General features: G+C 34.6%; 1 long non-coding RNA gene across 1 annotated transcript in view; it reads left to right on the top strand.

Moving 5' to 3' along the window:
* LOC118767154 overlaps positions 1–12511 on the top strand; it is a 19493-nt gene extending 6982 nt beyond the window's left edge. The window contains exons 2-3 of the long non-coding RNA XR_005003055.1: positions 6766–6768; positions 12348–12511. This is a non-coding gene — a long non-coding RNA (uncharacterized LOC118767154). The remainder of the gene's footprint in view (positions 1–6765; positions 6769–12347) is intronic.
* Positions 12512–17764: the final 5253 nt, after the last annotated feature.

Raw genomic sequence — 17764 nt, 5'->3', positions numbered from 1 at the left:
AGCGGCATACATAAAGAGCACATTAAATTGGGGCCACAGAAAATTAGTATGTAAATATGTCATTTATATTCTAAATGCCATGTTTCAGCATACTTGTTTCCTCATTACGGCTATTATAGAGTGAGCGAATAGCTGTAAAATTGTTAAGTGTGACATTATAACACCTGCAAACGTAAGCATTACGTTTCAGTAATTAGAGTTTCCATTCAAAACATTATATCCATAGACAAACGCGTGTTGCCATCAGAAGTAACACGATTCTGGAATGTGTAGACCAATTACATACTTTAAATGGAAAATGTTTTGTCATATCTAAATTCTGGTTTGCATTAATGTATGTACGTTCTGATAGTTTGTAGTATACAACCTAGACACGCAACACACCTTGGCACATATATCCACAAAGAGAGAGAGGGGCACAGAGAGAGAGGGGGTGGGAAGGATAGAAAGAGAGAAAGAGATGGAGAGAGAGCATGAGAGAGATAGAGAGACAATGAGACAGAAATTTATATGTATATATATATATTATATATATATATATATATACATAGCCACACACACACATACTGACACGCATACACACAGACGCAGACATATTCATATATATATATACATATATATAGTTATGGTATATTCTGTTAAAAACTTGGTAGAGTACACTGTAAAACTGGTCCACCTTCAGAATTTCCCACTACTTTCCGAGAGAATTATAATACACTTCTAAATATATGTCGGGTATTCGTCGTGTGTGAATATGAAATTGAATAAATTGGAGTCTACAAGGATTACAGTTGGGGAGATATTTTTTTATATCTACAATTGTTTCGAAGCAACGTAGTCCTCCAAAAATACTAGTATTTGATTATGCAACTATTTGTTTGCGCAATGAGATCTAGTTGTGTTTCCTCGAGCGATATACGAGTGTTGTCTGTTTCAAATCAACTTCAACGCCGTCCCCTCCTTCCGTCCAGGTTTGAATTTAGTAGTAGCTGATACACTCAAAATGTGTGATATTAGTTCGTGGTTGTCATACTGTCATGAATGGTAGTAGACGGATATTTTTGTACTGGCTGTATTTACTACCATTCATAGCAGTTGGCAAATGCACTCTGGCAGGACACACCATGAGTCTATCAGCTACCACTAAATTCAAACTACGACGGACGGAGTGAATTCAAACTACGACGAACGAAGACAACACATGCATATTGCCTAAGAAAACACAGCTACATCTCATTACACTAACATTCAGTTGCATAATAAAATACATGTACAATTAGAGAACTACGTTGCCTTGAAACAAATGTAGTTATTGAAAAATAACCTTCCAACCGTACATCTTATTGATTCAAATTTCTCATTTATATATAAATATATAATATAATATATATATAATATATAATATATATATACTATATATATATATATTATATATATATATATATATATATATATATATATATATATATATATATATATGTATATATATATATATATATATAGATATCTATATATATATATATATATATTAATATTTATATTTATATACGCGGCACAAACATCTCCCGGGGAGACAGGATGAATCTGACGAACCCCGTGCTCGGATACGACCTGGAGCCGACCACATATATATTATATATATATATATATATATATATATATATATATATATATATATATATATATATATATATATATATGTATATATATATATATATATATAGATATCTATATATATATATATATATATTAATATTTATATTTATATACGCGGCACAAACATCTCCGGGGAGACAGGATGAATCTGACGAACCCCGGCTCGGATACGACCTGGAGCCGACCACATATAATATATATATATATATTATATATAATATATATATATGCTCACACATGAGTGTGCATGGCTTAATTGTTAGGTTACTGCACTCGTGATTGAAACATCAGTATTTCATTTCCTCGACCGTTGTGTTCTTGAGCAACACACTTCATCTCACGCTGGTCTGCGATCATTTCGACACTTGATGGTGGGTACACAGGGCACCTATTCATGCAACGTCGATTTGTTGGGAGATGTGAACTGATGTACAGTACGTGCATTAATCAATTTAAACTAATTAACTTATACAGATTAATCTGCAAGTGTAAGAATAAATGCAATCATTTTGCTACCCTTAAAGCAGCGAGCTGGCACCGGGCAAGATGCTTAAGGTCTTCCTATGCATTCTCAGATCATGTCCTACTGAGGTCAGCATGCCTTCTCTCTTATTGTTAGTCTATAATATAAGAACCAGCGAAATATTGGTGTCCCATTATTATTCAGTATTTAATCACGTGCTTTCACTGCACCAACAAGCGCGTCACACTGTGTCTTGGGCACATGGTTTGGTTTGTTTCGGTGTTGTTATTTTCACTATGTGGAAAGTATTTTGCGTCGGATGTGCGCGACGGCTATCAGGGTTATTTTCTGAATGTTATATTTATATTTATGTCTTGGTGTTTTGGTTATGTATTTGTCTGTTTTCAGTCATACATAATGCACACATTATCATAGAAATTCTTTCCGTTTTTCGACTCCCTACTAGGATTATCTGTATTTCCATATCTTTGTATTTCATGCCTCTCTCCGTTTCTTTTAAATTAGATTCCGATGTGTCAAAATTTGAAACAATTTCTTTTAGTAAACTATTCTGTGAACACAGTCAACATTTGACTCTTCCACGTAACTCCTCACCACAAATATTATACCATATTTCATATTCTGTCTTACACAGTAATTCACAGTTATTTTACTGCTTTTGAAATAATCAATCGACCATAGAAAGTTTAAGTAGGAACGGATAATATATAGCACTATAGAGACGACCCGTAACTCGAAAATGATTATGGCTTCGTAGCACGTACAATGTTAAACTAGTTGATTTAAAGTCCCTTGTATCCCATCATCTCAGATATGAGAACAGGATAAGAAATCGTGCTTCACCAATGGAATGTTTGTAAGCTTTAAAGCCGAGCAAACCATGTCGACTTCAAAATGTATGCTTTGATCTAGAACACAATGTTCCGTCCATTCCAGGATTTGAATCTATGGTTTCAAGATAATGAGCTGCATGCATTAATGAAAATGGCTACGCTCCTTCTCAAGCATTGTTAATTCGAGGCAATACTTGCAACAATCTAAGCAGTTCAGTTACGAGTATATTCCAATACAGTACGGAATATATTGCTCATTGATGCTGACGATGATGATGACGAGCAGAAGAAGAAGAAGAAGAAGAAGAAGAAGAAGAAGAAGAAGAAGAAGAAGAAGAAGAAGAAGAAGAAGAAGAAGAAGAAGAAGAAGAAGAAGAAGAAGAAGAAGAAGAAGAAGAAGAAGAAGAAGAGAGAGAGCGCAAGCCTCAGCCAAAGCAATATCAACGGCCTCTCATCGACTAGCCGGAGAAGATTTCTAAAATGAGAATGTCTGAAATAATCTCGTTTGCTCTCACAAAAGGGATTACTAAAAATGAGCCCGACCGCTCTCAAATATTATGTAAAGAATAACAGGAAAAACAATGCAGACTATCTGGTACTGAATCGATCCCAAAATCTAATCAGTTCGTGCTAGTCACGAGGCCAAACATCTCTGAAAGATTCATCCGAATCCATTCACCGGTTCTTGAGATATCTTGTCCCCAGAAAAACAAACAAACAAACAAACACGGCTGAAAACAATACCTCCGCTTTCGCTAAGGTGGAAGTACTGACAATGCACGTAAGATGATCCATCAAACCAATTACATTGAAACGATACTCATGCAAATATATCATCAATAACCACACTAGAACATGAAATGGAAAGCTGTGTTAGCGTCAAATCCAGCAAAAGTGACTAAAAATATTATGCTACTGAGATGCAAAAGGAAGGCGCGTGGCTTAATGGTTAGAGTATCAAGCTCAAGATCACAAAGCCGGAAGTTCGATTCCCAATGGTGCATTGTGTCGTTGAGCACATTATTTTTATAAGTAACTCCGGTTCACTTAGGTAAACAAAAAAAGGGGTACTACCTGTATTTCAAAGGGGGCAGCCCTGTCACAACTGTGTCACACTAAATCTCCCAGAAAGCTACGTAAAGAGTATGTGTGTTTCTAGAATGATAAGGCATTTGCACTTAATTTCCTGAGCGGGCCGTTCCGTTGATCGAATCAGCTGGAACCTTCGTCGCCCTAAACGAGACGGCGTGCCAGGAATGTAAAATGTCAATACAAATTATGGGATTGGTTATGTTAGTTTTATTCAATATTTCTTTGATTAAAAAAAAAGGTAAAAAAACTCAATTTCAGCAAGAGAATCCAATGCTAGCAATTTTATTACGGTGAATTATCAAAATACTTCAAAATATAAAATGCTAAATAACGTTATTTGAAATTACATAATTTCGAGTTTTGATATTTGAAGGTGCAAAATTTGAAATATTGGAACCTGAAATTACAATATTCCCAGCTGAAATACTTCAATTTCAAGATTACAAAATTTCGATCTTATAATTCAAAATATTAGAGATTTTCCAATTTTGTAATTTGAAATATTGCAGAATTTTAATATTTGTGAAGTATTTTGAAATATTAAGATCAATTTCAAATGAGTCTTATAGAAATAAATTTTAATTGATTACAAAACATGGTGTTCTATTATGGTGATGATGATGAGGATGACATTAATTAAGACAATGACGATTATGATGATGATGATGATGATGATGATGCGTACGGGGACAATGACGACAACAACGAGACGACGACGACGATTTTAATCATATCTATAAATATCCATTTTTTACATTTTTATAGCTGTAAGTTCGGAAGAGTTGTTTACCTTTACTAATACCGAAGCGTTACTAAGCTTCGCCACCTTATAGAGATAGGCACTTTTCCCCGATTGATCATAATTTTTGTCAATGAAATTTACAGCGGAAATTACATCTATAGACCGCAAGCCATAAATGTTTCAGAAAATTTGCATATGAAACTAATTTCGAAAATTATTGAGTTTTTTTCTTTTTTCTTTAAGAATAACATTTTATAAAAGAAAACTCAGCATAATATACCGTCACAATATACACTCCAAAATATCACGTACCATAGTAAGGAAGTGATCTCCCATAATACTGTATCAGAATAACGCTTAAGAATTAAAGAATGTTCGTTCCTTATGAACCAGCCATGCCTGGTTCATAAATGCCGGTTTCCTGGTTTCATCGGCGTATAGGGTCCCCCACCTGGACGGGAGACCGGTCCGACGCAGGTAAGCTGCAAGATGCAGGAGGAAAGAGTGAGAGAAAGTTGTGGCGAAAGAGTCAGCAGAAGTTTCGCCATTACCTTCTGCCGGAGCGGCGTGGAGTTTAGGTGTTTCGCTACTAAACACACACATCTCTCGGTCTGAGATTCGAACCCGCGATCCCCCGACCTCGCGTCCGCTGCTCTTACCACTAAGCCATGTGCTTCCACAAAGGATTAAAGAATAAGCTACTTAAAATAACTAGTTAAAAGCACAACTTTTCCACTTGATTAGCAATCTACGATTCATTCGTGGAATCACAATTGCCCAGTGTTTAGGGCAGCGGACTCGCGGTTGTGAGATCGCGTTTTCCATTCCTAGACCGACATTGTGAGTGTTTATTGGGCGAAAACACCTAAAGCTCTACGAGGCTCGGGCAGTGTGATGGTGGCGAATTCTGCTGTTTTCTGTCACCACAAATTTTTATCACTCTGTTTCTGTCGTACCTGTATTTCAAAGGGCAGCCTTGTCACGCTCAATGTGACGCTGAATCTCCCCGAGAATTACGTTAAGGGTACTTATCAGGAGTGCTCAGCCACTTGCACGTTGATTTCGCGAGCAGGGTGTTCCATTGATCGGATCAACTGGAATCTTCGTCATCGTAACGGACGGAGTGTCACACTCAACAAAATCACGTACCATAGTAAGGAAGTGAACTCTTATTATACTGTATCAGAATCACGCTCAACAATTAAAGAATAAAATATTTTGACGGCAGCAGTTAAAAGTACAACTTTCCCATTGATTAGCTATCTACGATCCATTCGTTTAGAGAAGGAGCCAAACCTTCACAAATCCTTTCATTTCTCTAAAAATTTCTTGATTCCTTCATCGACACGAATATCGATATATATTGGAAAGCTAGAGGACATTTATTTTACAGTTTGAAGATATTGGAACCGAAAGAAAGTAGTAAATGATAGTTCCAGTTGGCAATTCACGCGGATTTGCGTCCAGCTCCTTATGTAGTTCATGGTGTGCTTTGTAATTCAGAAGTTTTATTATTTCTAAGACTATGTCTGTGGGTGTATGTATTACATTGTTGAATATGCAGCTATTTGTACATGTGAAAATATACATATATGCATAAGGGTATATATACACCTGTGTATGCATAGGCTTTTACATATATATTTATGTGTAAATCTGTAGTATATTGATTCATAGAATCATGTGGCTATCACAGAAAGCTCTTCCGACGGACTCAGCTAAGAGACAACATAGTGACCGAATATAGAATAATTCGGGGTTCAATGCAGCTGAAATCCAAAAAAATCGATGTATGATACTACTTCATGGGAAATATATAGCTTATTAGCGATGCCAGGAGGCAGAAGAGGTGAAAATATTGTTTTAACCACTTATATATATATACGACAGGTCCCTCTCAGTCTCCGTCTGCTAAATCCACTCAAAAGGCCTTGGTCGGCCCGAGGCTTTAGTAGAAGACAGTTGCCAAAGTGAACACAGAACCATGTGGTTTGGAAGCAGGCTTCTAATACACTTAAGAAACCCTTATTCAGGGACCTTATGAGTGGGATGGGCTACTCGACCTGCAGAAAATTCTAAGTGAACTCCACCATCAAATTCATGGACTGTTTATCTTTATATGAGATTATCTTGTTACGAATATAGTTGTGATGCATGTGCTTGGTGTACCCTTATCAGACGGCTAGTCATGATGGGTATACTGGGCCTCGTATATTTTACCCCAGCGTTACTTTGATGGCTTGCATTGCTCCCTCAATGATAATAATATCTTCCACACATGCATCATAGAAACACCGACCATGTACAAGGATGGTACAATAATTTTTGAATTAGATAACACAGAGAGGTACAGACAAAAGAGTGAATAATAAAACTAAAGCTATCAACTTTAGAAAAGAAATATTCCAATCAGACTCACTCTTTTCACTCTCATTCTCTCTTACACTGACGCCTTTAACAGACTTGTTAAACAGAAGTAGGTGTGAATACAATTGCTATGGTAAAATAATCAACCACTTCTTTTATGTGGAAAATTTAAAATAGTATGTGGCAAATGATGAAAAGAAAAAAAAACTAGAAAAATTATTAGAAACATGACATGGATTTATCAAAGTAATAAATATGAAATTCGGCTCAGGAAATGTGACACAGCAACCTTGAAAAGTGAGAACTAGTTAAGAGTAACAGTAACGTAGGAGACAAAGAAAAATAACTAAATAAGAGTAGACCAAACCCAGACATACAAATAATTAGATACAGTACTAGATAAGGAAAGAATACTATAAACAAGTTAGATTAATACATAAAAAAGAAGTCAATGCGAAAACAAGATAATAGATACCAATACTCTAGCTGTCACCGCTAAATGTTACAATTACAATATTATTAATTAGAAAGTGAATTAACTAACGAAACTAGACAGGAAAACAACAAATAAAATGACGAAATTTAGAATACATCACTTAATAGCTGACATTGAAAGGTTATATATGCAACGGATTAAGGCGGGTAGACACTTATACAGCTACAAAACTTCTATAAAATATGCAGCATTGGATTACAGACATATCTATCTCAAAAGAAAGACAATGTGATAGAAATAACCACACAAACAAATAAATAGTTTTTTATGTCTTGAAAGAAGCCACAAATATATAGTTAAAGAAGGAGCAAACGAAAACTGTAGAGCAACTGAAATCTAAAATGAAACTCGAACAACAAAATACCATGAGAGAATAATGGCAGTAAAAAACCTTAAATGGCAAAACTACTATAAGCTAGACAGAAAATAAATAGTCAAAGTAGAATCCCAACAATGGTTGAAGACCAGGACTCAAAATAGAGACTGACGGGTTTTTTTAATGCCGCCCAAAATTGGAACTCCAAAATGCTGATACGCATTTAAAACATGCATTCTTTATTTCTTTTACCTTTATTATTTCGGGTGGAACGAGCAATGATGTCTTACTTCCGTCTTACTTTCATGATGCCTTTTACTTTTGAAAGCTCTCGAAGGGGAGTGGCTGTGTGGTAAGTAGCTTGCTTAACAACCACATGGTTCCACGTTCACTCCCACTGCGTGAAAACATGGACAAGTGTCTTCTACCAAAACCATGTGAGTGGATTTGGTAGACGGAAACTGAAAGAACCCCGTTGTATATATGTATATATCTATATGTTTGTGCGTTTGTGTGTATGCGGTTTCCTCCAACATCGATTGACAACCGATACTGGTGTGTTTGCGTCCCCGTAACTTACCAGTTCGGCAAAAGAAACCGATAGAATAAGTACTAGTCTTACAAATAATAAGTCCTGGGGGTCGATGTGCTCGACTAAAGGTTGTGCTCCTGTATGGCCGCAGTCAAATGACTGAAACAAGTAAAAGAGTAAATGTTGTGCTCGAGAGGGAGTTTTAACATTTCTTTCTGTGTGTTTGTTACATCAGCAAACCTCTTCCTTTTGTTATTGATTTTGCTGTTGATGCCATCGTGCTAACGATTCTGCCAGCTTGCCAATAACAACAACAACAAACCAATTACAACAACAAATATTGCCGACAAAATAATGGCCGCTAAAACTGTAATTACCAATTATTTCGATTCGAATATATAGTGTGGATATTGGAAGTAACATTTTCCAAAATAGTAATACCTTATGATTTGCACATAGAATAAATACTTGAATGTATAAGGAATATTAAAACAGGGGAAAAGCTACGTTTTTTTTTACTCTATATATATCCTTAAATCCTTAAAAATGTTTCAGCCCGAAAGCTGCGGTTATGCTGGGGCACCACTGATGATTGTGCTACACTAGTAAATGAAACCCTCTCTGATACGTGGCAATATTTCAACAAGGGTGTTCGACGCCGCTGTCGACATCTGTGTTTCCTGCCGAGAGGTAGGTTCATCTGGAACCCCTGACAAGACGAGATCGAGTTTAGTTTTAAAGAAGCCCACATTCACACCATGCAGGTCTCTCATGCATTTAGGAAGGATACTGAAGAGTTGTGCTCCTCTGAAACTCAAGATGTTCCATTATCTGATCCTGTATTTTGATGGTAATTTTGGAATATTTTGACCCATAGAGTGGGGCCCCATTCTGCTGCTTGAAAACTCTCAATACTAAAATTTGGGGCAAGGCCCTCCAGGATTTTCCAGATGTATATCACTGCATATTCTCCCGCCTTCGCTCCAAGGAGAAGAGTTTTAATACTTTCAGTCTTTCCCAGTAGCTGATAGGTTGCATTGAGACGATCTTCTTACTGTAGCTTCGTTGGATTGCTTCGAGTTCTGCTGTTAACTTTATACTGTGTTGTGACCCTAGTCGGGAGCAGTAGTCCAAGCGGCTGAGGACGAATGTCTCCCAAAGGACCATCAGTATCTCTTCTCTCTTGTTCTGAAAGTTCGGAGGATCCATCCACTTGGAAAGATGCATCATTGCTTATGTCAATGCCCAGATTACGCACTGCAATTCTTCTCGGGCCATATATATATATATATATATATATATATATATATATATATATATATAATATATACATATGTTCTTTCGTTGCAGTTGCTAACAGTACACGCAAAGCAAAACGAAAAAATCATCGCGTTCAGGGGCAAGTAATTCTCTCTTTGAGACGACTTCACTTACATAAAGTACATTTGCATTTGAAATGAAGTGACATTATTTTCAATGAAACACTAATGCAAAAAGAAACAAATGCAAATAAAGCGCCAAAACACACAAGCTGCTGAAAATACATTTGACACTGGTCTCCATTTGCATGTAAATTCTAAATCCTCGATTTTGATAACGTTGTGCTTGTATTTTCATACTTAATGACTTAATCAGAATGCTTGTGTTTAAAAGAAATGCGTTACATTTTGTTTACTCCTCATGTTTTATCGCTTTCCTTTCATTGTTTAAGTATTATCATCATCATTATTATTATTATTATTATTATTATTATTATTATTATTATTATTAATAATAATAATAATAATAATAATAATAATAATAATAATAACAATAATAATAATAATAATAAAATATTAATAATAATAATATTATTATTATTGTTATTATTATTGTTGTTGTTGTTCTTCTTCTTCTTTTTCTTCTTCCCCTTATTATTATTATTCTTATTATTATTATTATCATTATTAATAATATTGTTGTTGTTCTTGTTAGTATTATTATTGTTGTTATTATTATTATCAATAATGAAAATAATAATATTATTATTGTTATTATTATATTATCAATATTATTATTATTATTATTATTATTATTATCATTATTATTATTATGATTATTATTATTATTATTATTATTATTATTATGATTATTATTATTATTATTATTATTATAATTATTATTATTATTATTATATTATCATTATTATTATTATTATTATTATTATTAATATTATCATTATCATTATTATTATTATTAATATTATTTGTCTTTCCGTGTATTGTTTGTCGCATTACATCGCTAATATTCATACTTGTACGCCGAACGTCAAAACATAAGCCGATTATTCAATTTATTTCTTAATAATGTATCAGTTGTTATTAACATGATAGGAAACTAAACAAATTATAAAAAAAAGATACTTTATGTAAAATAGATCATGACATGCATATATTACAATCAAGGGAAATCTATTTCATTGTAGTAGTTGTTGTTGTTGTATTTGCTGGTGTTGTTTCTTTTAAAGTTATCTCCTTCGCCAGCCATACAAAAACATTATCATTTTAAAACTGAAGACTGATTTATCATGGCGAAATTCCACCATTATTGTCAACATTATTATCACTATTATCATTATTATTATTATTATTATTATTATTATTATTATTATTATTATTATTATTATTATTATTATTAATTCTGGCACTGCTATTATTACATTCATATCCTCCTTATTATCATCTTTCCTACACATCGGAATGGAAATAAAAGATTTAAATATACAATGAGGATATCACACTGTGAATATTTACTCATTTCACTTTTTAATCACTGTTTGTTTTGTATTTAATAAAGTTTAATTTACAGTATATATATTTTTTGTTATATTTTTCATAAAAATAGAAATAATAATTTCTATAGTCATGTTTGATATATTTTGAATCTAGTCACGTTGGTTCAATTAACACAGTTTGAAAATATTTCTAAAGTTATACAACCAAAATTATAAGTTTCTTTCTTCATCGATTTTTTTCCTGTCTCCTATTGGGAAAGTTTTCTCTAGCTAATAATATATTCCAGACTACAGACACAAGTTTAGTGAGCAATTATATATGCATATCAATAGAACAACAAGTGAATACTATTGACTATTTAAAGATAAAGTAAACACTTGGACATTTGTCCCTGATTTTGGTATCGTTTCAGCAATGTAGATTAGCCTTCTAATCATGCTACTTCGAGTTTGCTTTAAATTCTCTTGAGAGTCGCTAAAGAAAGCGTAACAATGGAAAACTGAAGGCTATATATTCGTTTTAGCTATTTTCTTTAGAATGAGGTATTTTGTAACTTTGCAGACACCAGATAAATATAGTCGAATATTAAATCCAGAGAAGCGTAGCCTTACACAGTATGTTAACTGTAGCTGCTACTAATTGAATGATTCCACAACTAAGCAAAGAGAACCAAACCCAGTCACTGGAAGATTACTTGTATTGCAAAACTAAGCATGAAGATGGGTACACTGGTCCACAGGGAATTTCAATCCCAGAGCATAAAGCAGTGACGGATCTGGGTATCGATATGAGTGACGATACCTCTTTCCAAGTGCACATTACCAGGATGGCGACAAAGTGTAAACGACTGCCTGGATGGATCCTAAGAACATTCAGAACCAAAGGTAAGGAAACCATGATGGTCCTCTGGAAGATACTCGTCCTCAGCCGCTTGGATTACTGCTCACAGCTATGGTCACCCACCTGAGTGAAATTAACAGCGGACCATGAAACAATCCAGAGAATTTTTTATCAAAGAAGATCATCTCTTTGCAACAGCTCAGCTACTGGGAAAGGTTGAAACAGCTAAGACTCTTCTGCCTGGGGAAAAGACGGGAGAGGTATTCAGTAATATACGTCTGGAAGATCCTCGAAGGAATTATGCCAACTTTTGGCATTGAAAGCTACAACAATGCTAGAACGGGACGACACTGCATAGTGCCAAAGAACGCAGTAACGCCATCACGCTTCAGGACCAGCTACTGCAACAACCTGGGTTTCAGTGGCCCACAGCTTTTTAATATTTTCCCAAAGAACCTGAGAAACCTGCAGAAAGTGGACGTAAGCGGTTTTAAATCAAAGCTGGACATCTGCCTGTCGAGAGACCCAGATGAACCTACCTCACGGCAAGAGGTGCAAATGAGTGTAGATACATCAAACTCCATTCTTAACCAAGTGACATATATTGGAAGAGGAACTCAGTAATAACAGTGTAGCAAAACGGCCGTGCATCAGCATGGCCGCAGATATGAGCTGAAACTACAGCAAAGACAAAAATGAGTCTAGACAAGATACTTCCCTCCGCTGAGGAAGTCACAAAACATTATTTTTAGCGTTCACTTTTATAAGTCCTCAGATATATGTCCATTGATTGCACGTGGTATATTTCAGTCAGGTTAAATGAGGAGTTAATCATGTTGGCGTGGGTAACAATACAACAATCCTATTTTTCTGCTCATTCACAGGCACTTCAACAAGAATGCTCAATTCTTAACAGAGTCTTCAATTTCTGTAAACTCGTCTAGTAAACCAATACAATATAATTAACTACGTTTTCGATTTCATTTATTTTTTACCTGCTCGAAGACTAAATGACCATCTTAGAAATGTATGCAAAATATGTTATTCATCTTAGATATTTTTGTCATATACGTTATGTGTTTAAATTACCCTCATTCTACCAAAAAATAATTTACCTTTATATATTTTAAATATCAATCTTTAGCTATGGGCACATTGACTCCTGGTCACTGAATAGGCTCATATGTGAACAAAATTCTAACAGTTTTTAACTACCTGTATTTTGCATTTTCGCATTATGCCCCGTGAAGAACACTGCAATTGACATCAGTCCGAAGTTAATAATTTCAAGAAATTGCCAAGGTTACGTATGGAATTATATATGCTGAAGTAGACCTGTACAGGTATGAGCGATTTTTCTTTATTTGTTTGTTGGTTTGTTCAATTTTTTTTGCTTAAAATATTTGTCCATAAGCCTTGTAATATTACGTATTCAGGTGAAATATTTCCGATGTCAAATTTGACGTTTTTCATTCCAGCGTGTATAAACTAGCCAACGTATAATTTCCAGAAGCAATTTAATTGATTACATATTCGCCAGCAAAATATGTGACGTTGTCATTTAAACTGCAAGCTTTCTAGTAAAATATGGGAGTGTTTAGCAGACTCAGTAGAACTACAGAATCAGCAGAAATTATCTAGATATATTTTTCTTACATATATATGTATACACATAAAACCGATATATCTAAAAGTGCACTCATCGATAGGCGGATTCATATACGTGTGTGTATGCTTATATATGCATTTGTGTTTATATATATATGTGTGTGTAACCATATATATATTTACGTCTGCCTGTATGCATAGGTATATGTATGTATATATATATGTAATTATGTGTGTATGCATAGGTGTGCGTGTGCGACTGCAGTCTTACGTACGAAACATCGTGCCGGACATATTGTACCATGCCAAAAATAAATTATACACACATACGTATATACATTTACGTATCATATATATATATAAATGTGTGTGAGGATGTGCGCGCGTGTATGAATACATGACTGTGAGCTTTCTTTGTAATGTAAATAATGCAATTAACAGAACAATAATTATTTTGCACCGAAGAGATTAAATCAAAATCTAATTGCAGCCTTTATCTACGATTACAAAGGACTGTGTAGATGAAAGGATAAAACAAAGGGGAATCAAACAGACTAAAAATGTTAAAATTATGTGTTGTGTTCGCTTCATTTCATTTCATTTATTTCACTATCGAGAAAAAATGGAATAGTTAACTAATGAGCAGTATCTCACCTTCCAGAGAGATAGGGGAGTCAGCCGACGAAAGATGATATGTCTAGCTCTGTCTGTCTCTCTATAATTCCCTTTCACTTTCTCTTTATATACTATATATATATATATACATGTATATATATATATATATATATATATATATATATAATATATATATATATATATATTATATATATATATATATATATATATATATATATATATGTATATATATATTTATATATATATATATACATATATATGTATGTGTGTGTGTGGATACGTATGTGTGTGTGTATATACATATATGTAGCCTACACGTATATGTAACTATGTAAGTTGAGTGCACACACAGGCACACACGTACACACATACAGGCATACGCATGTATTCCTGTCAGATGGGAGACTCGTTAATATATATCACACTCAAATGTAAGACCAACCTTAATTATGATTCTACTCCATTTTGTCAATTTTAGATTTCTGACACTGCGGTCATGTTCAAATAGATCGGTGACTTTACGTCAATCATATTTGAGATATAAAATGAAATATATCAAAGTTAACGATTTCTCGTAGAGTGTATGATGCTGGCGTTTAATGTAGTACCAAGCAACACCACAAATATGATAACTTACAACCATATGTGACAAAAATATACTTACCTTCAAGATTTAAAAATGAGGAGACATATACATTTGTGCTCAATTTTCAGAATTGAACACAAAAAATATATTTGCTGGTGCAACTTTTGCTATGAACTCTTCCGAACACCTTCAGATGTCAGCAAGAATCGTTGACATCTCAAGGCTTCCTTCACTAGAACTGATATCCGTTTGAAATTCTGTATATCAAAAGAGTATGTCTGGTGAGAGCCGGTTTAGTGTTTGAATATTTCAAAACCGAGTAGAATCTCTGAAGTTGTTCATTAAGAAAGAAAGAGCCGCCCAACCTTTTTTTAATCAGATTGCTCAGTTTTAGATAACGGAAAGACATGTGAGAATAGCTAATCATACATTCCTCCATAAAAATTAACGCCTCCAAGCGTATAAATTTTATTCAAACGACAGTTTTTAAAATGAATTTACAGAAGAGCTCTGAAGTCTCTCAATAAAGAGTGAGTTACTACCCTTTTCTCTAATTTTGTCTTGTTACTGTTATTGCTACTGTTGTTCTTTGTTGTTTTGTTGCTGTTCTAGCTGGTAATACTTTGCATCAAGTTATCAAAGTTTGAAGCCACCACTGTGCCAGAAGTAGGGGTCGGTTATGTTTTTCCAGTCTCTTATGTTTTTTCCAGAGTATTTTTAAGACTGAATTTTGCAGTTTGAAAGTGATACGAAAGCTGGGAGGAGCAAAATTTAAGGATCATGGAGGGCTGTTCCTCTTGACTTGTGGCAGTGACACTAATTTAGGAGTTAAAGTTTACTAGGGCATGCGTTCAGAAATAATATAGACGTTAGCGTTAAGATACTTATCTGATATCAATAATGCAGTATTTGTACCATGAAATATTAATGGAATAGGCTGGTGCTGAAAGTGGCAGATAGTAATAACAACAAAATGCTAGTATATGATAATATCTACAACAACAACCACGGCTACGACGACGACGACGATGATGATCATGATGATGAAAATAATAATGGTAACAATAGCCATAACAGCAACACCACCAACAACAATAATAATAATAATAATGATGATGATGATGATGATGATGATGATTGATGATGATGATGATGATGATAATAATGATAATGATGATAATAATAATAATGATGATAATAATAATGATGCTGATAATAACAATAATAATAATAATAATAATAATAATTATGATGATGACGATGATGATGATGATGATGATGATTTCATTTCTTTACCACTAAGGCGAAGGGTAACGTAGAAAATAGAAAGACAAACATAAAGATGTGGGGGTTACATGTAATAAAATGATAGAAAAATTATAAGTATACACAGTACACAATAGAGAGGAAGAGGCATATATATAGTAGAGAAGATGTGGGTAGGATGGTAGAGATGTAGCCCTTGTGATACAGAAGAACCTCTAATAATCGACGGAACCCACAAGTGTCCTCTCCAATTCCTACTCTCTGATTTACAGGTCTACACTAAGAGACGTACCATCCACTCTTACAATTTTCGCGACTTTCACCCACTTTTCTGTAAACTTACCCGACTACGGCACTTCCCTCCCCACACTCAATTTCTTTTCCAAGTTAAACTTGAAGTAGTCAATGAGAGTTCAACTTAAGAGGAATGTATCTGATCTCATGTCGATCAAACAGCTGCTTTCGCCGCAGCTACGAGTAATAAGGAAAACTACCTTGCGTGCCAGATTGAAGTAAGGCGGTAGGGAAATCATCACTACAGATTTGGCAAGCATACGGATCCATTTCACACATGACAGTAGCTGTTCGACATAACCCCACAAGTCAGCAATATCCGGACACTGAACGAGTGCGTGCAGAAGGGTTTCGTCACACTGTGCTTTTCTCGAGCCTGTAGAGTTTATCTCGAACCTGTAGCGTTTCCTGTAGCACTGCCAGGCCAAGAAGATCTGGAAATTACACATGATAATTCCCGATCAGAAAGTGCTCCGGAACAGGCTAGCCAATTCGTTTTTTTCGGGGCCCAGAATCTCCCCGAAAACGTAGTCGCACTTCCACGCTACTAATCTTCTATAAATTTCTAAAGTGGAACATCCACTGATCCCATTGCAGAATAATATTAATAATAATAATAATAATAATAATATAATAATAATAATAATAATAATAACAACAACAACAACAATAATTACAATAACAATAATAATAATCTGAGATAAGGAGTGTTACCTTGGTTCACTTGTAGTGAACAGCAGACATGGAGGATGAAAGCAAAGATGACCACTGCAGAATTTAAACTCAGCACTTAGCGACGGGCGAAATACCGCTATTTATTTTCAGCCCGGCGTCGTTGGTCTGCATGATCAGATAATCTACGTCATGGCAGTTTCAGAATCTGAAAAAAGATCCCATTTCAGACAACTTAGTCTTGGATATGCCAAATAATATGGGATCGGCATGGATGGAATACCGTTGCTTCAATTCAAGGAAGAATTATCAAGAGCGATGTGGACCCACAAAAGCAAATGATACAAGTGTTTCTTATATCATACACTAGAGTGAAATGAAAACTGCTTGTTGGATAGTTTGGTATTTCATATACGAAAGATACTGAATGGACATACATGAAATATATTACGACAACAGAATCAAAGCCAAGAATCTGGTGCGAGAAATTACTATAAAGTAATTGAAGATGGTTATGTATGTTAGTCTTACTTTTCTGAAATTATATTAAATTCATTCGTTAGTTGAATG

This window comes from Octopus sinensis, linkage group LG19 (assembly GCF_006345805.1).
Source record: "Octopus sinensis linkage group LG19, ASM634580v1, whole genome shotgun sequence".
Classification (NCBI taxonomy): Eukaryota; Metazoa; Mollusca; class Cephalopoda; order Octopoda; family Octopodidae; genus Octopus; species Octopus sinensis.
Note: the sequence above shows the minus strand (reverse complement) of the source record. Positions and strands in the feature narration are given on the sequence as shown.